Raw genomic sequence first — 21,723 nt, 5'->3', positions numbered from 1 at the left:
GGAAGCAAGTACAACAGAACAAACAAGGTATAATAGAATACACGACTGACTGATAAACCAAGAATGCCAGCTGGCCAGTTTACATCGAGAAAGGTACCAGTCACGCACCCTGTGGGGGTTGTAGACCATCTTCCTCTTGGTCCCTGAGTCGATTCAGTAAACCCATTCTATGAGCAGAGTGTAGAGCAAGACCATATGCAGTTGAGTGACATAGCGAGAGCATCATAAAGCTGTGATGTGAGCTCTTTCCCCATCAGGAGCAGCTGAGCTCTTACCTCTGGACTGAATCTGAGGACCTCAATCCCAGTCTGCCTGTCAGCTGTGTGACCTCAGGAAAACCACTTAACTTCTCTGTGCCTCAGTTTCCTCAACTGCAGGAGCACTAGTGACACTCTCCAGGTTTTTTTAAGGAGCAGATTAGCTAGTGGATGGAAAGCTCTTTCTAAACTATAAAGGATTTTGCAGAGTTTTGTCCTTCCTGCAAGTCATTGCCTGGAATACTCAGGTTAGCTTGTCTCCTGGGGTACCATCTCCCACTGGATGGTTAGTTTTTAAGGGCAGTGGGCAAAAGAGCTAACATCTGTGGAATCAAAATAAATTAATCACTGGGATTAAATGCAGAAGCTTGAATTCCTCTGCAGGAAGGAGGCCCAGACATTTTGCTGGCCTTCGATAAAAGTGAGGAGGAGGGGGACCCTGCCTCCAGTATCCGATGCCTCCCTCCCTGAGTGCTCTCTGGGACAGGCGGGACCCTCCCTCTCCAGGGCCTGGGGCCATCTGCCCAGCCCTTCCCTCGTCCACTCCCACCAAGCCGGGCCTACCTGCCCCTTCACCCTCTCATTTTGCTTCCCCAGAATGGTGCAGTGGAAGGGAACGCCAGCTTGGCAATCACGTGAACGTGGGTTTGGATCCGCTCTACCACGTACCAACCAAGTTGGGGCTTCTTGAGCCTACTTCCCCACCTGGAGAAGGAGCTTCGACTTCCTGACTGACTTTCTTCCTTCCTTCCATGATTAAGAAGATTATAAATGAGGACTTTGCAGATTTAATGTGCCCAGGAGTCCCCTGAGGAGCTTGTTCTGATTCCATAGGGCTGGGTGGGGCCTGAGAATCTGCCTTTCCAACAAGCTCCCAGGTGACGCGAATTCACCTTCAAGTAGCAAGAGTGTGGATCAGGTGTCTAGAGGGCCTGGCGCATGGTAACAGTCAACAGAAACTATTGTCCTTAAGATTATTTTTTCCCCCACTCAGAGGGTTCTCCTTTGAGAAGAGGGATAGATGAATAGAGAACCGTCTGCTCGCCTCAGAATTCTTAGGGAAACAAGAAAAAACAAGTTTTGCTTTAAAGGCAGGCTGGGCGTGGGGAGTGAGGAGTAGAGTGGCCTCCGTGTGGCTCATCGGCACGCTGCTCCACGCACACACGTGCGCTGCAGGTGGGCCTCTGCCGGCTGCAGAAACCTCTAGAGCTCAGGCCTCGACTTGCCACGCTGGGAACGCATCCTCGGAGCCGGGGCACACGCCTTGTTCCTCCGGCTACAGCTCTCCTGAGGAATTTTCAAAGCACACAGGGCTTGCTTGGCAGGAGTCTCTCAGGATATAAATACACATTTGGGGCTTTTGTTTTCAGAACTGCAGTATCTTTTTGACTTGAGGCCTGCGCACAGGGCTTTCCCCCCTGGCCCTCATCAAAATGGAACCACAGACAGCCCGCCGCTGCTAGGCGTAGACACAGAGACTCAAGGAGACTCGGAGTGGGGCTCAAGAGGCCTCCCCCACCATCAGATCTTGCTTTTAGTTTCGCTCTTCTGAAAGGCCTGCCTCTCAAGCTGCTGACTCACCAGGGTGAGGGTCTTTTTTTTTTTTTTTCTCTCAGAATAGCCACAAAGCCCAGGGATTTTAAGGTTGGTTTAACGAGCAGTTCAGCTCGGTCCTTAACTGTGTCCTTTTCCTTTCTCCTCCCCATCTCCATCCCAGCCTCCCAGTGCCTCAATCCTGCCAGAAAAGAGGGTTGGACACCCAGTTGCTCTGCCCGGCTTTTAATATTGAGTTTCTCTTCTTTGTAGGTCTTCATGCACTGGCTGCTCTCGGAGTCCAAGTGTAAAAAGATTCCCAGGATGTAAGCAATACGGGATTGGTGAGTGACGATGTGTTTGGCGAAGGTCGGGGCCTCGGTTGGATTTCAAGGAGACCAATGGGAGGGGCAGCTGGGTTCAGAGCCTGTCCAAGGGGAGCTAGGTTTTTGCAGCTCTGAAGCTGTTCCTCCAGATGCACCTGGAAACGGCACAGAAAATCCAGGTGTGAGTCCCTTGGAATTCACTGGGTCCCTGCCAGTCCCACCCCTGAGCCTGCAGGTGGCTGGGCCGTGCTCTCTCTGCTCAAATGAGAGCAGCTCAGACTCACCATCCAGCGGGCACGTGCTTGGAATTGTCTTCAGGGAGCCTCTAACCAGGGTTAGGGACACGCTCTGAGAACAGAGGGAACTGCCTGGCTCACACCAGTTTGTAAACCACAGCCCCGAGGAGACGTGACTAAAGAGAGGCGAGAAAGACACCTTTGCTCGTTGAAAGGGCTGTCACTGACGAGAGGAAGGTGGGCAGCTGGCTGTTGACTCAACCTAAGGAAAAATTCCTAACAAAAGAGGTACACAAAGGTGAAACAGGTGTCCACTAGAAGTAGTGAGTCTCCTGTCACTGGCAGAATTCAAGCGCAGGTTGAAGCATCCATGGGAAATGTCAAAGTGGGGAGTGGTTTTGACTAGGGCAGTGTTTTACTGACTGTTCCATGATGATCTAAAACCCCCGGGGGCCGTAGGATGAGGAGAGAGCTTAGGGAGAATGAGGGGAGGGGGGAGCTTGGAGCTCACGCACACTCTCCTGGCTGTTCTCTGTTCTGCTGTTAAACTATTTAGAAGCTGCTGGATGAGATGATTCTCAGGTCTCTCCTAAGACCTGTTGACCATCGTCCAGCTGTACCTGAGCCAATGCCAGGCAGCCTCACGTGTTACAGGTGTGACCCCAAACACCTGCTCTATGTGAGGGGGTGGGCAGCTCTCCAAGCACAGTGGGGTTTTGACCAGAGACTCTGGGGAGCCCCCCACCAGAAGAGTCACCAGCTAGTCACGGTGGCCATCAAGGGATGCAGCCCAGGATCCAGACCAGGAGAAAAGGCATGCGGAATGCTGTGGGAGGACAGGCGCGTGGCTTCCCCAAGGGAGTCGGGGCCCTTGGATGGGACAGGACCACAAACTCAAGTGGTTTGTGTTGTCAAGTCCTGGCTCGCTGAGTGTGAGAAGAATTGCACCCCAGACCCAGGTGGGGAGGTTGTGCAGGAGAGACACCCCCTGTGAATGGGAGGGTCTGAATGACGAGCACCCGGCTTGCTCTGTGCTCTGTGACTGGTCTTCTTGCCCTGGGCCTGGGTCAGGGGCAGCAGGACTATTTACAAGGGCCCCTGAGGGCAGGGCGCCGTGGGAGGCCAGAGATGGTGTTCTTCTTTAAGAAACTGACAGCCTGGATGGGAATCGAGTCTGACAGTCGTGTGCATAGGCAGGTGCTCAGCCGAGTCCTGCGTGCAGTGTGGGGGCGGGGAGGGGGTAGGGAGAGGGGAGGGCTGACCGGTGCATTTGAGCCCTGACTCGGTGCTTCCTTGGCGAGTCTTGAAGCAGGAGTTAGGCTTTGAGGACGGGCCTGTGTCCTCGACTCACAGGATCTGACACAAAGTAGGCGCTCGGTAAGGATTGTCGAATGACTGAAAGGGAAAGCGATGAGGAGGCAGCTGGGGGAGGCGATGTCCGTGCTTAAGATGAGGGCCCCTGGAGTCAGACGGCCCAGGTTCAAATCCTGCCTCTTCCACTGGCTGCCGGGCCTTAGGCAAGATGCCAACCCCTCTATGTTTCAGTCTCCCCATCTGTAACATGGGTATAGTGACACTACGTACTGCATAGCGGGCTGCAAGGATTCAGTGAATTAACTTGTGTCAAGCTGCTTCGGCCTGTGCCAGCACATAGTAAGTGCTCAGATGTGGGACAGGACACCAGGTGAAGGTTCAATTTGGGGCAGGAAGTAGCAGCATGGGTCAGAGGACAGAGCACTCGGCTGGGAGTCAGAAGCCCTGACTTAGCTGAGGGAGGGGCTGGAGGAAGCAATCGCTCCCCCTGAGCCCACTCTCTGAAATGGAGATGCTGTGAGAAGGGCATCAAGGGCGGCTCCATTTTTCCTGCTCTCCCTCTGATGGTCCGTCATGGTCCCGGCACTGGTCCAAAGGCAGGGACCGCTCAGCCATTTATTACCAACTGGGGAGCATCATGGAGAATGGTTTGACCTCTCAGGACCTCCTTCCCCCAGTGAATGAAAACCCAGCGTGGGACTCCTTCCCTCGCAGAAGCAGTCTTGAAAACTGGAAAGCCTGGGTACAAGAGAGATTCTGTTGATACAGATGGAAAATCATTTAAGGCTCAAGCTCGGGTAGCGTAGTCTCGAGCCTCACGGTCCATTTCAGTTCCCCATCCCTTCCCCAGTGAGAGCTGGCTGTCTCCTTGGCTGGAGGACAGATTCTCAGAACGATGCTTCACTTTGCAAAAGGCACCACCCCAGGACTTGGAACATATTTCAAATAAAAATTGCATTTGCCTAAAACATTTGTCAGGTCACATTTCTTGCACTAGTAGGAGACCTGGGACTATAGAATGGGCTTGCTCAGGGGCCTACCTTTTGCCTCCCCTGCCCATCACAGCATGACCCCAGCTGGACAGTAGGATCGAAGTGTAAGCCAGAATCGTTTATGGCATAAGCACAGCCCCTGTGCCTATGGGGTCTTAAAAAATGTCACTCGTACCACTACTTTTCCCTGTGGACCCCCTAACATCTGCCAAGTGACCCCACTTTAACTTCTGCCTTTAGTGGGAAGGGGACAGGGATGAGGTGGCCTATCCTGGGGCAGCTTCAAAGGCAAAGCAGTCAGAGGAAGGAGGTCACAATTCCTGGCACCATCAGTCATTTAGGCTCACTCAGCGTCTGTTCCACCTCTATTCAGATGAGATGATTGGGCAAGGTCGGGGTCGCAGATAGATTTCATCTGCCAATTGGTCATGGCTGCCAGAGGCATTGTGTTGAGAAGGATTCTGAGGCATCTCCTGGAAAGAGTATGCTACACTGGATTAGTGATGTCTGCTGAGAGGGCAAGCAGGAGGACTACAGCACATCGCTAGACAAAGCGATTTCTAAAGCCCCTTCCTGCTCTCACACTGTGGTTTTTGAATCAGCAGCCTTGTCTTACATCAGCGTGGCAAAGCACAGGCAAACCCCATTAATCTGGACTACTTTAGGACCGAACCGAGTGAGAAGTCGTAATCTGAGGAGGTCTGCTGCGTGCAGGTGAGCTTTATTACCTTTCGGAACACGGGGTCAGCTCCGGCCCAGTGAGCTGACCGGCGTGAGGCAGGGGCCATGGAGATCTGTGCTGAGCAGGTCTGACCACATGGCTGAGCACGCCTGACCTGAACTCCTCAGGCACTGACTCTGTTTCTGTTCTAAGGATGGATACCACTGAAACTCGAACAAAAGCAGGGCATTTTCTTTTTTTTTTTTTTTTTTTTTTAAAGATTTTATTTATTTATTTTTTCCCCCCAAATCCCCAGCAGATAGTTGTATGTCATAGCTGCACATTCTTCTAGTTGCTGTATGTGGGACGCGGCCTCAGCGTGGCCGGAGAAGCGGTGCGTCAGTGCGCGCCCGGGATCCGAACCCGGGCTGCCAGCAGCAGAGCGCACACACTTAACCACTAAGCCACGGGGCCGGCCCCAGGGCATTTTCTGAAGTAGAAAATTATTCAATGGGCAGCTTTGCTTCTATTTCAAATTGCCAGGGAATTTGAATTAGAGAGACTTGGCTGCACTAGCTGAGAATAAGCTGTTTTCCCAGAGTTATAGGCGGAAGATGAGACAAAATAGTCCAGAACTAGATTTCCCCTGAGTGTCCCGATCTGTAAAATGGGGAAATAATACCGCCCCCCCCCCAGGGCTATTCGGGAGAGTAAATGAGATAAGATGTGGAAGAGACCTAGCAGGCAGTCTTGCTCCCAAAAGATGGTCAAAAAAGGCTATTTCTTCTCCCATCTATATTCACCCCGAAGGCACAGCTTTCTTCTTGCAATATGTTCAAGAAAATGACGTTACAGATAGATTTTTTAAAATAGTATCATTCTTTTCAAATGACTCCTGTTAGTTTTTCAGAGGCTCTTCCTTTGTGTTCTTGATGCTTCTTCTGTGGGAAGGGTCCACTTAAACCTTCAACTTGAGTTACTCTCCTCTCGGTCTCCTGGGTAGAGGAGCTAATGCTACAAGGTCCCTGACACGCATGTGAGTGAATGGTTTGGTGGCAGGTTTCTCTAGAGGATATTGAACCACATGGTGAGTAGACCACGGCCACGTCTTCCCTTGAACTCAGCAAGTGTCCACACCTGAATTCCATTCCTGCTCTAGGGAGTCCAGACAGCAACGATGGTTGAACACCAAAATGGTGCCAACGGAATTTGAGTGTGAGCTGCCCAAGGATGGGATTTACTTGTTAAACATGGATAAGAAGGGGCTGGGCCCATGGCATAGTGGTTAAGTTCAGCGTGCTCCATTTCAGCGGTCCAGGTTCGCGGGTTCGGTTCCCGGGCGTGGACCTACACCACTGGTTAGCCGTGCTGTGGCGGCCCCCCACATACAAAATAGAGGAAGATTGGCACAGGTGTTAGCTCAGGGCAAATCTTCCTCAGCAAAAAAAAAAAAATTGGGTAAGAAGTTTGAACTAGAGCTCCTCTTTCAGCCTTAGTCCCTGAGAATCTTCAGGAGAAAGATTGTTTACACTAAAAAAAAATCAAAACCAATTGAATCTATGTGAAGTGCGGGGAGGAACCCACACGGCTGGAGGAGCAAGGCCTCTGGTCATAGAAGCCAAAGGCGTGAAGGGGGTGGGGCATGGGAATCCCAGGTGAGCTCCTTAGGACTCCTGGGTTGTTGGCGGAGAGCTGGGGTTCCAAGGGGGGATGACAGACAAGTGCACGCCCTTTATTCTGGCCACCTTGAGCATCTGCCTCCATCCTCTCTGGCCCCCGGGCTGGTGAGCTGGGCCAGACCACCTCACACTTCTTTTGTCCTCTCTCCTGAGGCCTGGAGCAGGATGGCTCTGCAGCCCATGCCCTGCTCCCCTGCCTGAGGAACCACCGGCCTCCATTAGCCCCGCCCCAGGAGAAGGCATGGCCAGTAGTCATCCCACTATCCCACAGCGGGGAAAAGAGGGAGGAGACCCCCGTCCTGCCCTCCCATTCTTCCCACTGAAGCTCCACCCCCTCGTGTGGTGACCCTGTTATAGGTCCCTCCCTTCATTCTTGTCCAGCCTCGGACTCCTGAGGATGGAGCTGAGGCACCCTATGGGACCCATGAGGCACCCATAGGCACCCTATGGGGCATGGGAGAGGCCTCGAGGTTTAGGGCATGGCCAATATAGGTTCCCCCCCGGGAGCTGTCACCTGGAGGCCTGGGCAGGCAGGGGCATCACATGACTCAAAACTCAGAGCGCATCCCGCAGCTTCCTCTGTGGCCCTCGTCCCCTCTCAGGACTCCCACAGGTCTGACAGTCTACACCACCCAGTGTGAGGCAGTACTGCAGAGTGGTTAAGACTGTGCGCTCTGGAGCTGGACTGGCTCGCCTAGAATCCCAGCTCTACCTTTGCTAGCCCTGTGATCTTGACAAAGTTATTTAACTTCTCTGTGCCTCAGTTTCCTCATCGGTAAAATGGGCCACATCATAGGGTACTTATGATGACTACGGAGTTTATGGCACATGCTTAGAACAGTGCCTGGAAGAGTAAAAGTGTTAGTAAAACAACATCAGTAAGTAAATAAACGCAGAAGTCAGTGTGTCATGTGATCACCTGATTGACCAAGACTGTGAATTTCCCACCCATGGAAACAAAGTCCTTCATCCTGCCTGTGGATTCAGGGAGGCCTTCAACTAGACCCTGAGGGAGGGGGAGAATTTCTGCTGACAGGGAGGAAGGAGAAGCCTGGGCAGAGGTGCGGAGGGAGAGGAAGCCCGGGCATTTCGAGGATGTCGGAAGTGTGGTGTTGCTGGAGCAAGTAGAGCCTGGTGGGGAGCACGTGGCAGCTGAGATAGGCAAGGTCGGGTGAGTTGAAACACAGAGGGCAGAGGTCCTTGAATGCCGTGCTCAGGAGTGGACTGTTTGCAGGAAGCAGTGGGCAGCTTTCAGAAGTTTTAAACCAAGTGAGTGACGTGATGCAACCCCGGGTTTAGAAACTTGACGTGGTCACAGTGCAGAGGGTGGGCTGCAGGTAAAAGAGATTAAAGACATGGCAGAAGTCAGGAGGCAGCTGCAGAGAGAAGGCCCTGGAGAGATGGCGTGGCCATCTAACCTGAGGCAGTCATAGCAAGGGTGGAGTGAGGGGGGCTGCTCCAGGGTACCAATTCAGAGACAGCATTGACCAGACTTGAACATGGAGAGTGAGGAAGGATAGATCAAGAGTGAGCCCCAGTCCCCTGCCTTGAGAATCTAAGAGAGAGTGATCCTGTTAGCCACAGTGGGGAACAGACAGAGAAAAAAAGTGGATGGTGCAGAAGGTGCTGGGAACGTGGCAGTGACACACCTGTGGGACACCCAGGGCCCAGGAGGCAACGTAGAGCAGTGGTTAAGCAAGTGGTCTCAGGAGTCCAAACATCTTGAATTTAAATTCCTCTTACTAGCTGTGTGACCTTGGAGGGGTCATTCAACTTTCCTGAGCCTCAGTTTCCTCATCTGCTTAATGGGTATTATGCAGTTATTAGCTGCCTGAGAGGGCTGTTCGGATCGGTACATGTAAAGTGTTAAGAACTGTGCCTGGCACAGAGAGTGCTCCATAAGTATGACCTTGCATTACATTAGTGTTTGTATTGATATTAATTTTAGGATTAGTGTTTGTTTCATCATCCTAATGGAAATGTCCAACATGGGCCTGGGACACAGAAGCAAGCTTAGAACAGGATGGATTAGTTCAGGAGTCATCTGTATAGAGGTCAATAATTACCAACCTGGGGTGTGTGTTCCTGGGGGAGGAACAGAGAGCATCACCTGAGTTCTTTTCACATTGTCTCGCCCCCCCAAGTGTGGAATAGCCCCCACCCCACCCTCACTGTCCTATGAAAAATCCATGTGAGCAGCTGTCACTGTTACCAAAGGGCGTGTGCCACATCCCTCAGGCCTATTAGGAAAGAATGAAGATGGACAGACAGCTGATGAAGGAGACAGGCGAGGCCATGGGGTGACTGTGCTCTCTCAGGGACAAACTCAGAGCCAGAGGACAGAACCTTGGGACACCATCAGCATTGGAGAGGCAGGACCAGAAGAAACACATCGATCCAGAAACTGGGCTACAACCATCCCACGTGCTACTAGTATGAAAGTCACTCAGCCCTCATGGACTAGACATGAAGACCCCATTATAGGCATTTGGTTCTTTCCTGGATCCAGGTGTGAGTTGAAACCACACTCCTGTTCAGTAGCATCTGAGGGGTTCCTGGCTCCTTCATCCTGGAGCAGGAGTAGATTCAATGTTCCGAGCTACACAGGAGAACTGGAGAGAGAAGCAAGAAATGCGTCCCACCCTTCCCCTACTGTCCATCTACAACTTTGCCCTATGTGCCCTGCCCTAAACCCCTTCCGTGTTATTTCGGAGCCCAAAGTTTATTGGCCAAGGAAATAACAACTGAAACAAGTAGGTAACAATACTTAAGTGAATGTTTGATTATATTAGTCAGACTTTGGGTTACGAGATAAGAGATCTAATTCAAATTGACGTAACTATAAAACAAAAAAGCAGTTGTGTAATTGAAAAGCCTGAGCTGGTCTGGCTCTGAGCCCAGCCAGAGCTAAACAATGTCAGCAGGTGTCGTTTCTCTCCATCGCTCGACTCAGCTTGCTTCTGTGTGGGCTTCATGTTTCCCCACTGATCCAGCACCTTCTCTCGCCAACCCCACCGAAAGACGGCTTTGCTTCCGTAGGCATCCTAGCAAATGCCCTGGAATTGAGAGGTTCGGGTACACCTCCATTGCGAAGCCAAGGGTAGCTGGTTAGGCAGCATCAGTGGGCATGCAGAGAAGGCCCCCTCATCCTCCAGCCTGCACAGCATGCCGGCTTTGCTTCGGGTGGCACTCCCAACTCGGATGAGGCTTCTCATTTGCATCACAAACAGTATATTAGTTTCCCATTGCAACTGTAACAAAGTACTTAGTGGCTTAAACCACACCAAGTTTTTGTCTTACAGGTCTGGAGGTCAGAAGTCTGAAATGGGTCTCACTGAGCTAAAATCAAGGTGTCAGTAAGGTGTATTCTTTCCTAGAGGCTCTGGTGGAAAGCCCATTTCCTTGTCCGTTTCAGCTTCTAGAGGCCTCCCGAATTCCTTAGCTCATGGCCCCTTCCATCTTCAAAGGCAGCAGTGGCTGGCTGAGTTTCCCTTGTGCCGCATCACTCTGATGCTAACTCTCCTGCCTCTCTCTCTTGTCTTTAACAGGCTCTTGTGATTACATTGTGCCTACCCAGATAACCCAGGATAATCTCTTTATTTTAAGGTCAGTGGATCAGCAACCTTAATTCCATCTGCAACCTTTATTCCTCTTTGCCATTTAAAGTAACATATTCACAGGTTCTGGAGATTAGGGCACAGGCATCTGTGGGGCTATTATTCTGCCTGCCACAATGATTGTTAGAATCACCAGTTCTAATGTTTATCCAGCACTTACCACGGCCAAGGCCACTTGCTAAATCCTTTGCATGTCTTGAACTCATTTCATCCTCATGACCACCCAGAGAGCAGTATAGCAAATGTTTCTATTTTACCATTGAGAAAACTGAGGCACCAAAAAAGTTAATCATTTCCAAGGTCACAGGCACTGTAACAGTAGAATTAGGGCTGGATCACAGATCTGCCAGGCCCCAAAGTCTGGCTCTTCACCAGGAGGTCAGCTGATGGAGGATGTTCTCCATCCTCCATCCAACCACATCCAATTTGCTTCCAACCAGAGCGAAGTTCTCAGTGTTGGACCATCTGGGTTTATGCCCCAGCTCTGTCCCTTACCAGTGCCATGACGTTGGCCAGGTCAATCCACTTCTCGATGTCTCCCTTTTCTCGACAATAAGATGAGCATTGCAAGGCTACAGTGAATCACCAGGGCTAGTGTTATTTTGATTTTTAAGTAAAATAAATTCCTGGACCCCAGTTTTTCCTTTTTATGTGTGGCTTCACCCCATTTTTAGTGGGAGAAAAACCCATTTATCCATCTCCTTTTCCTTGGCTTCCCTTTTCCTCTGTTTCCTCATAAGGCAGCATGGCAGGGACCAGCAAACTATGCCTATCTCTGAGCAGCCTGTGAGCTAAGAATGGTTTTATATTTTTAAAGGGTTGTTTAAAAAAACAATATGCGACAGAGACTGCATGTGACCCATCAAGCCTAACATATTTACTATCTTACCCTTTACAGAAAAAGTTCACCAACCTCAGAAAGAATGTGGGCAGTAGAGTCAACCAGACCTAGGGTTTGGTCTTGCACTGGCTGGTCACGGATCCAAGGGGCCCGATTAGACCTTGAGACTGTGAAAGCACTGTGGGGCCTTCCCCAGTGATGGCTTACTCGTGGCTGCAACAGCAGCAGCAGAGCCGGTAGTAGTCACAGGTGCCAGAAGTAGCAGAGATGGTGGTCAGAACTGACTCAGCTTTTACTCCGGGCAAACACTTCATCTCCTTTAATCCCCTCAGCAGCCCTCTGAGGTACGCACACTTAGGAGCCCCTTTGGCATGTGGGTAAACAGAAGCCTCGTGGGGTAGCAGGTCACTGGCTGGTGATTACACAGTGAGAGGAGGTGGGGCTGGGATTTGAACCCAGGCAGTCTGACGCCACACTCGTCTCCTTTGCCTTCTTATTGTTGCCATTAGCTCTCCTTTCAGGTAAAGAAATCTTTGGCCATGCCTTCTCCGTTCACTTTCCTGACCTCTTTCCCCCAGTTCTCAGGCAAGATTTCTTTCCACCGTAGAAGGGAAACTGAAAAATGGAAGAGCTGTCAGAAACAGCTCTGACACAAACATCTAAAATTTTGGTTCCAGCATTCATCCATTCGTCATCCATCCATCCATCATTCATCCATCTATCCATTTATTCATCCGTCTATCTCTCCGTTTACCCGTCCATCCATCCATTTATCCATCCATCCATCCATTCATTCATCATCTCTCCATCCATCCATTTATCCATCCATCTATCATCTATCCATTCATATCCATCCATCCATCCATTCATTATCTCTCCATCCATCCATCCATCCATCCATCCATCCATCAATCATCCATCCATTCACCAGCCAGCCAGCAAACACAGCACAGCACCAGGAACTCACAAGGGCCCACATCTTGGACAGTGATAACTGGGGCAAACCCCAAGCCCCCGGGTTCTCCAAATTCCTGGTTACGGGGCAGCGCAAAGGGCAGCTCATTAAATAGCAGTGAGCACTTGATTAATATGCTGCAATTCAGGCAACCCCAGACTGTTTCAGCACCCCTCCCCGCAACCCGGTTACCATGACGACATTATTTTAACAAACAGCTCCTTAATATTTAATGAAAATTATATTCCTGACAGGCGAGCAGAAGAGCAACCATGCTACAAAGGGCTTAGAGGGGTCTATGAGGACATTTTTGCACAAAGCCGTCAGTTTCCCCTGATCCCTGAGTGCCATCCGTTGCCAGAAAATGCGAGCATTCTGGGGGCTGGGAGCCGATGTGATGCCAGGCCTCTGTTCTGCGCGACAATTGAGGGTTGTCACTTTTTTAATGCAGAATGTCACAACGGCTCCACGAGGACGGGGTAGCGTGATAGCATTATTAAACGCTCCTTTGTACACTGATCTACTAATTTCACCGCTGCTCGCCTGAGGCTGCTGGAAGCCCTGTTTGCTTCCTGTGTCTTGAATCAAGCTGGATTGTGAGCCGGCATGTGGAGAGCCCAGAGCATGTGCATGCCAGTGTGAAAAGGAGCTCTTTCCTCTGCAAGGCGCCATCTGGTCCCACCCGGTCGATTCAGTAACAGGAAGGTGCGGGGAATGGGGGACCCAGTCCTCCGCCCTCCAAGGGGTCAATGCCGAGAGAAAAGACCAGGGACACAGAACATTCTGTGGCAGCATCCACCACCATGGTGGTCTAACTATGTGCTAAGTACTGGAGAGGCATGTTAATTACACATTCCAGCTCTCCAATGGGAAAGACAGGTGAATAACTATAATAAAGTGGAGAGAGCGCTATCATGGTGATCTATTAGCTGTGTGTCCTTGGGTAAATTACTTAACTTCTCTGTGCCTGCATTTTCTCATCCATAAATTGGAGATAATTACACTACCTATATGACAACCTAACTGTTGTCATGAGTTTTAAAAAATGAAATAAACATAAAAAGCACTAAAACAGTTCTTAAAATACTCGGAACCGTGGGCACATGGTAAGTATTAAATCACTACTCGCTGGGATATCAGGTTCCCATGGTACCATGCATGCAATTATAATAATAGCGGACATCTATTCAGGGCTGACTCTACCTCCGATGCTAGGCTAAGTGTTGGAATTATGCTATCTCATTTATTCTGCACAGGCAACCCTGTGAGAGAGATGCTCTCCTTATTATTAGCCTCACCTGGCAGATGAGGAGACCAAGGCTCAGAGAGACTGGGGAACTTGCCCGAAGTCGTGAGGCTAGTAAGGGGATCTGAATCCAGTTTGTCTGCATTTGCCACCGAACGAAATGCAAAGTACAAAGGACACGCGAATGGCGCTGTGAGGGCACAGGCGCCTCGCTGGTGGGCTCTGGGGAGGGCTGTCCAGGGAAGTGGCTGGAAATGCCTTGAAGGCTCGTGAGTATCCATGGATAGAGGAAGGGATTTGAAGGTGGAGAAGCAATTCTAGGGAGGAGGACTCTGAGGGACTTGGAAGAGCTACATCTGGAGGGGAACCACGGTCTGCTTGACTATGCAAAAGGCAGATCCTTGGCGTTGAGTGGGAGCTTATCTTAAGCAACTGTGACCTGTTTATTGAAAATACACATGTGACTTTTATTTAAAATAAATAGGTTGGAAGAGGAAGCATGAGACATAAGGGGAAGAACGAAGCTTTTAGCGTTTTCCATTTCCTTGTATCAGGATTTAATTGGAGTAATATGAGAATATGTATCAAGTGTGTATGTACATGGAAAATGAAAACATTTTGTGCCAGTACCTCCAAAAGCAAAGAAAGAGGCAGAGAAAGGAGGGTTTAGATTGTGTAGAAAATTATAATCAAAGCCATAATGTACTATATTTTTTAAAATATAAATGTGTATCGGTCATTTATTGTCACAATAGTGCTTCGTAACAAACCGCCGTCAACCTCACTGGTAAACAACCAGAAACATTTATTTCGCTCGAGATCTGCAGGGTTCAGCCTGTCTGGGTTGGGTTCCCTCATGAACCTGAGGTCAGCTAAGGGTCAGTTAAGTGGCTCTGTGATCTTGGCTGGGCTCACCCGTTGCTTTGGGGTTGGATGCTGGGTGCTGGCTGATCTAAGATGACCTGGGTTGGGATGGCAGGGGTGGGTTGACAAAGCTCCTCACGTGGTGAACCCTCCGGGAGTCTTGCCCGGCGTGTTCTCATGGAGGTGGGAGAGGAGCAAATGTGTAAGCAGAGAGGTGCCGGTGCTTTTCCAAGCCTTGGCGTGCATCCCGTCTGCTGCAAAAACATCCAATTGGCCAAAGCAAGTCACATGGCCAGAGTCATGGTGGGAGGGCTCTGCAAGGTTACATGTCACCAAGCATGGAGACAGGGAAGGGTACAGAATCAGGACTGTTATTGCAATCAATAACATGTTTCCCAAAACCCTGATAAAACCATCAAGCCCTCTGGGAGGGGAGTCCTCAAAGAGAAACCCGGAATAGTCTCATAATTTCCTCTGGTCCAGGAGCCACTCAGAGTGAGTCTTCAATGCGTGGCATTTAAGTCAGCAGCTGTGTCTTCAACATCACCCCCGATCCCAGACCCAAGGTGTCTGCAGTGACAGGGAGCGCCCATCGCTAGAGGGATGGGGACCTGGGGGACGCCCAGTAGCACTAGGTTTGATGCATTGCTTGTGCTAAGCGGCTTCCCTGGGAACTCACCGTTAGCCATGTGCCTCCCTGCAGAACTTGGTGCCCAAGGTTTGCCCTCAAGGCAGTCTGCCTGGAAATGTAGGTCAAATGAAAGAAAGGCCTGTCTAAGGATTTTTTTTATTCCACATTTTTTTTCATAGTAGCCCAATACCTTGAGTTTCTTTTGTACTTGATATTTCCCGTAGCAATAAGGACTAGCATTATTCCCAATTCACAGATGAGGAAACTGAGGCCCAAAGAGCTTAAGTGACTTCCTCAAAGCCGGGTGTGTAACCTAGCCCTGGCTTTCTCTCCACCACCACCAATCTCCAGCTTGGCCCTAGGGTCACCTTCCTGCACACTCTTAAGACTGTTCAAATCCTGATTCTGCCCCCTGCAGACACGGGGCCTTGGATACGTCACTTATTCTCTTCGAGCCTCTGGAGAGAATCTTATCTCCCCAATATGTTTGTTAGAAGTAAATGAGTTTAAGATTAACAGGTAGGATTGGTGAGTGCTGCCCTACAGTTGGAAACGTTGCTAGCACTCTCCCTTAATCCTCAAAACCACGCTGAGAGAAGGACTGTCACCCCATTTTCACAGATAGGAAGCTGAGGTTCAGTGACACCGAGTGACCTGCCAGAGGTCCCACCGTGGGGGAGCTGAGACTTGGATGCAGGTTGTCTGCCTCCAGAGGCTGAGCACTTCTGCTTCTGTTTGTAAAGGTTCAGCAGGGACGCCATAAATACCGGCCGTCATTGTCCCTTTGGAACCTTGAGATTGAGAAGCGTGTAGGGGAGGACATACCACAACAGAGGCAAAGGTACAACTCTGCCACCACTCTAAAAAGCATCTGAAACAGATGCTGCCCGAGCATGAGGGCCCTTCAGACAATAGGAACATCATGTTCAAGAACCCCCAAGTTCATGCCCCAAGAAACAACAGAAAAAAAACCTATCCCATCCAAGCTTGAGTTCACTGAACCCGATGACTCAGAAGGCAGTGGCATCATCTCCAAATTCTAACACTTGATTAACAGCCAATGACCTACGTGCCAGAATTCCTCTGATTCACATGTGATGTGTCCGCCAGTTCATTTGCTGGGCACGTGAGCATCGCTAAAAGGATCTGTGCTTGAGCACTTAGGCTCCTCGGCCCTCATCCTAATGCATCGCTATCTATAAAGTATCTATAAAGCTTTCAAAGCACCTTTACCTCCTGGAGAGAGGTTTGAGCAGGGCTGTGTGTCTGCATTTCACAGATAAGAAAATGAAGGCTAGAGCAGTTAAATTTTGGCTGCCAGCCCCTAGGAGAGGCAAAAGAGGTCAAGGCTGGCGCTGATGAAAATTCTTGTTTCTTTGTGTTCGATCAGAATCTTGGGTCCAGATTTCTTTTCCACCATTGACTATCTGTGTGACCTTGGGAAAGTTACTTTACTTCTCTGTGCGGCCTCCGTTTTGTCCTCTGTGAAATGGGGGTACTAGTGTTTACCTCTTAGAGTTGTTATGAGGATTAAATAGTTAATCCACGTCATGTGCTTAGAACAGTACCAGGAACAAAAATACGGAGCACCTGGTAAATATCACCTATTGTCACTACCATGTGCATTTTGGTTAATCATAAAGAGAAGTGAAGTAGAGCTTGAGAAATGTAGTTTGTGGACAAAATCCTGATGGGGCAGGGGAGTGGAATCACAAAAGGCATCTCGTGTGATGAAATCATTTAGGAGTCCATTGGGATAGGTGACTTGCCCTGGGTCACCCTGCTGGTGAGAGGCCACGTGGAGACTGAAGCCGGCTTCCCTGACCCCAAGATCTAGACTGTTACTGCTTTTCCGGGCTGCCTGACTCTCCTAAGAAGGGGCTTCTGTCTCATCCTTGAGTCACCCGTTCTGCCACTCCACGATTCTCACAACTAGAAAAGTGCCAGTGTTCACATATCTAATGGGAACCGCCCCCCCATCTCCCCGAAGCTTCCAGCCAGCGAATTTAATGGAGCTGCGAACCCAGGTTTACATTAACCATGCAAAAAGGAGTTTGTACCTGAGAACCCTTAATTAAGCACTAGGTTTAATTAACTTAAATCCATCTTCCTCCCTGCTCCCACGTCCCACTCGAAAAAGAGGGCTGTTTAAAGTGTAGTCGCTAACTGGAAGTTCTGATTTTAGCAGTTTCTAATCAGACTGCACATTGCTAGTTTGTTGTCTTAACCTGCCCCTGAGATAGAAGCCTTCCCTGTATGATTAATCTTTCCTTTCTCTGGCCGCGTTTCAGACACAGACAAGCATTGCACTGTGGCTTATCATGTAGTGGTTATTGTTCTCTGAAAGGAATGAATGGGAGCAATAGCCTTGCCTTGCATAATTCCTCAGACGGCCACACCCACACACACACCCCTCTTTTTATTTTTAATTCCAAAGCCAGTGGATGAGCTTTGCACTTTTGCAGCCACTGTGATTACGGTCCTTTGCCTCCACCCTCAAGAATCTTCATTAATTTTTCTAAACATTCTTTCTTCCTTTCTCTAAGGAATATGTAGTGACCCGCCCCAAACTGCAAAATAATGAAATATACAAAACCGGACCTGGGGTCTGCTAGAATTTCTCCCTGTCTTCCCAAGTCCACAGGGACAACTGCTCATCCCTGAGGCCTACATCTTCAGCCACCCTGGTCCAGACCCCATTGTCTTTCACTGGACCTGAGTGGTCTCCCACTTACAGTCTTGCTGCTTGCGATCCATCCTTCACACCTCAGCTAGAGATATCTTTTTAAAATACAAACCAAATCACATCACTCCCAGGGATTATAAGCATCTAATGGCTTCTTATTGTGCTTGAACTGATGTCCCAACTCCTTGCCCTGGCTTACCACACCCTGAAAGACCCTGCCCTTCTCTGCCTCTCCAGCGTGTTCCTCCCACCCTCCCCCTCCTCCACCGAGCTTCAGCCACACTGGCTATCTTTCCGTTCCTCAGATACACCAAGCTTGCTGCTACCTTTTGCATTTGCTGTTCCCTCCATGCAGTATGTTCTATCTTAGCCTGGGTTCCCTCGATAACAGAGGCTGAAGCAGAGCTCCTAACGCTTTTTGAGGGAACAGAGTGGGAGCAGGGAAAGACATGCAATCCCAAGTAGCAGCAAGAGCGAAGGGAAGGGGGGGTAAGAAAGAGACAACGATGCTATCAATGCACTGTTCAGCCGACCCATCACTTCATGAGGAACTCCAGCCGGTTGCTCTGATACCTGGGATATCTTCAGAATGGTGATACAGAATACAGTCAGCCATACTATAATGCAATGTACGTGTTCCCAGAATCCACCGTACTATGCAAAACTGCACAATAAAAATCTCAGAGCTTATGGGAAAAATGAGGTTAGGGATATGACACTCAAAAATTTTGTCATGACACATTTAAAAAAAGATAACCTAATAAAAGGAATAGCACAGTTTTACCCACGGTTTAGAAATACACAAATACTATAATAAATATGGCAATTTTCCTGGCAAAAAGACCTGTTTGCTTGGGCCAGTCCAGTGGCGTAGTTGTTGGGTTCGCGCTCTCTGCTTCGGTGGCCTGGGGTTTGCAGGTTCAGATCCCGGGTGCAGACCTACACACCACTCATTGAGCCGTGCTGTGGCAGGTGTCCCACATGTGAGGAAGATAGGCACAGATGTTAGCTCAGGGCCAATCTTCCTCAGCAAAAAGAGGAGGATTGGCAACAGATGTTACCTCAAGGGTAATCTTCCTCACCAAAAAAAAAAAAGACCTGTTTGCTTGAGGAACTGGGTGTCAGAAGAGTTGCAGTTTGTGGGTTACTGTGAGGTGGGGAAAGGAAGGTGAAATTGAACGAAAGTTGTAATGTCAGGTGCAGACAGGTATGGCTCATAATACAAGAGGTAAACTGAGGTAGCTGGCAGGCATTTGAGGTGTGTGCATGTGTGCATTTTGTGTATTTCTGTGCGGCTCAGTTCAGCTGGATAAAGTTGTCTGTTCACCTACTGTTTCTCACATACGAAATCGTGTGCAAGCAAGGCAAAACTCGTGGTATACTCGACTTGTTCTCTAATATGTCAATTGCGTGGGAGCAAATTTGCATTTTTAAATCAAGCATTGTGGCAGACCTGAAGTACTGTGTCTCAGAAGAGCCCATCAGGGGTAGAAAGAGTGTGGAATTTGTCAGCTCCTTCCCATCTCCCATCTCTCGTGGGTCAGAGCTCCCCCATCGTCACTAACTCCCCTCTGTGTCCAAGGTGCTGACCTGGCCCCTCTGGGCAGCCACCGGGGAAACCAGAGTCCTTGGGACTGGCAGGTGGGACCTGAGGGCAGAAGTTACAGCATCTCCTGTAAGGAGGGTGTAATGTTGGCCGTGCTGAAACCTGGCCCTCACAGGAGGGGAAGGGGACTGAGAACATTGGTGGAATCAGGAGCAAGTGGGGGAACTCAGGGTGCAGGGGGACCCAGTAAATCCAGCAGATCTGGGGGTCACCAACACTGGGCCCAGAACCTGCCCTTTCCTGATCCTTACATGTCCAGCCTCTGGTTTTTCATATTTCCACTTAAAGATGCCTCTTCACGGGTGGAGGCAAGGACCACAGACAGGGTGGTAACAACACTGCAAAACTCAAAACGGGAAACCACTAGAGCTGGAAGTGACACGATCGGATTTATATTTTGTAGACGTTGCCCTGAAGCAGTGTGGAAACTGGATTGTTAGGGAACAAATGGCAAAGGAGGAGAGCAGGCGAGAGGCGATGGCGGCTTGGACCAGGGTTAGGAAAGTGGTGGGAAGTGGTCAGATTCGGGATGTATTTTGGAGGAAGAGCCAACAAGAGTTGCTGATGGATAAACTGGGGTGAGGGGAAGAGCAGATTGTTGCCTGTCATGACTCTGCTGGTGAGACCTTTCTGGTTCATGGCAAGATCACCGGATTGCAGTCAGGAGATAGGCGTGGCCCCCGTTGACAGTGTGGTACTTGGCAAGTCCGCAAAAGCTTCAAGTCATCAAGGTGTTGAATTTGTCATCTCTAGCAGAACCATCCAGACGCCAGCCTGCATAATGACAGCATTTGGCTAATTAATGCAAACACATCAAGGAGACATAGGGAAACCCGGGGCACCCCCTTACTGCCTAATAAAGGAAAGGCCCCCTCCTAGGGGGTGGGATCTTGTGTTGGAGGTTTGGGGGGGCATTGAAAGTTCTCAGCAGTGGGAGGGTGAGGAGACAGTTTTGCCCCCCAGGGGACAGTTGGCAGTGTCTGGAGACACTTTTGGTGATCACAGTTTGAGGTGGGGTTGCTACTGGCGTCTAGGGGGTGAGGGATTTTAGCATGCTGCTCAATATCCTACAAACACACGACAGCCCCCATCAACAAAGAGTTAGCTGGCCCCAAATGTCAGTTGTGCCAAGGTTGAGAGACCCTGATCATGTCATACACATCCAACATGGGGAGAAATGGTTAACCCTTTTCAGGCCTGTTGTAAAATCCTGTGGTCTGGAACATTACCGTGTGGCCTGTTGGGCTCTGCTGGTGTCTACACCTGATGCAGGAGTTTCTGCTCTATATATTTGGGAGGCATTGATGAAGAGTTGAGCATGCATATCTTTAGGTCACCATTTCTGAAAGGCCGCCATTTCAAGAAAAAAAAATTTTAATTAAAATGCACAAAAATGCCATGACAAGTTAAACAATATGAGCCAAAAATTGGAAGCAACCAAGACGCCCTTCAATGGGTTTATGGATAAACAAACTGTGGTACATCCACGCAATGGAGTGTTATTCAGCCATAAAAAGAAGTGAGCTATCAGGCCAAGAAAAGACTTGGAGGAACTTTAAATGCATATTGGTAACTGAAAGAAGCCAATCTGAAATGGTTCCATACTGTATGATTCCAACTCGAACACATTCTAGTAAAAGCAAAACTATAGAGACAGTAAAAAGATCAGTGGTTGCTGGGGGTTGGGGGGAGATGGAGGGGGACAGATAGGTGGAGCACGGGGGATTTTTACGGCGGTGAAACTATTCTATGTGATACTGTAATGGTGGATACATGTCATTAGACATTTGTCAAGACTTGAACAGCAAACTGTAATGTAAACTATGGACTTGGGTTAATGACCAATTTGGTTGTATTGATATTGGTTCATCAACTATAACAAATGTACCACCCCATGCAAGATGTTAATAATAGGGGGAACTAGGGAAGAGGGGTGATATGGGAAATCTACTGTCTGCACATTTTCTTCCATAAACCTAAAACTGCTCTAAAAATTAGTCTATTAATTTTTATAAAGTTAATCAATATGATATAATAGAATTAACAAAATTATTGTAATTATCATAATGGCTAACACTTAGTGCTTCCAAAGAGCCAAACACATAATAAAAAGTTGTCACTGTCATCATTGTTGGCAAGGATATAACAGAAGAAGTGGGAAGAAAGGACAGCTCTCATTTAAAGAGCATTTACGCAGGTCCAAGCAGATAAAACATTGAGCCTTATGTATTTAGTCCCCACCTCCACCCTAGGAAGAAGGTCCTATTATGATCTTCATT

The 21,723-nt window shown here is 49.2% G+C and overlaps 1 protein-coding gene across 1 annotated transcript in view; it reads left to right on the top strand.

Moving 5' to 3' along the window:
* Positions 1 to 21,723, top strand: part of ZHX2 (zinc fingers and homeoboxes 2) — a 153,355-nt gene that overhangs the window by 68,790 nt on the left and 62,842 nt on the right. The window contains exon 2 of the mRNA XM_004431106.3: positions 2,064 to 2,134. The gene's annotated coding sequence lies outside the window, so the exon portion shown is untranslated. The remainder of the gene's footprint in view (positions 1 to 2,063; positions 2,135 to 21,723) is intronic.

The sequence above is a fragment of the Ceratotherium simum genome, chromosome 23 (assembly GCF_057802395.1).
Source record: "Ceratotherium simum simum isolate JZ-2026a chromosome 23, ASM5780239v1, whole genome shotgun sequence".
NCBI classification, from domain to species: domain Eukaryota; kingdom Metazoa; phylum Chordata; class Mammalia; order Perissodactyla; family Rhinocerotidae; genus Ceratotherium; species Ceratotherium simum.
Note: the sequence above shows the minus strand (reverse complement) of the source record. Positions and strands in the feature narration are given on the sequence as shown.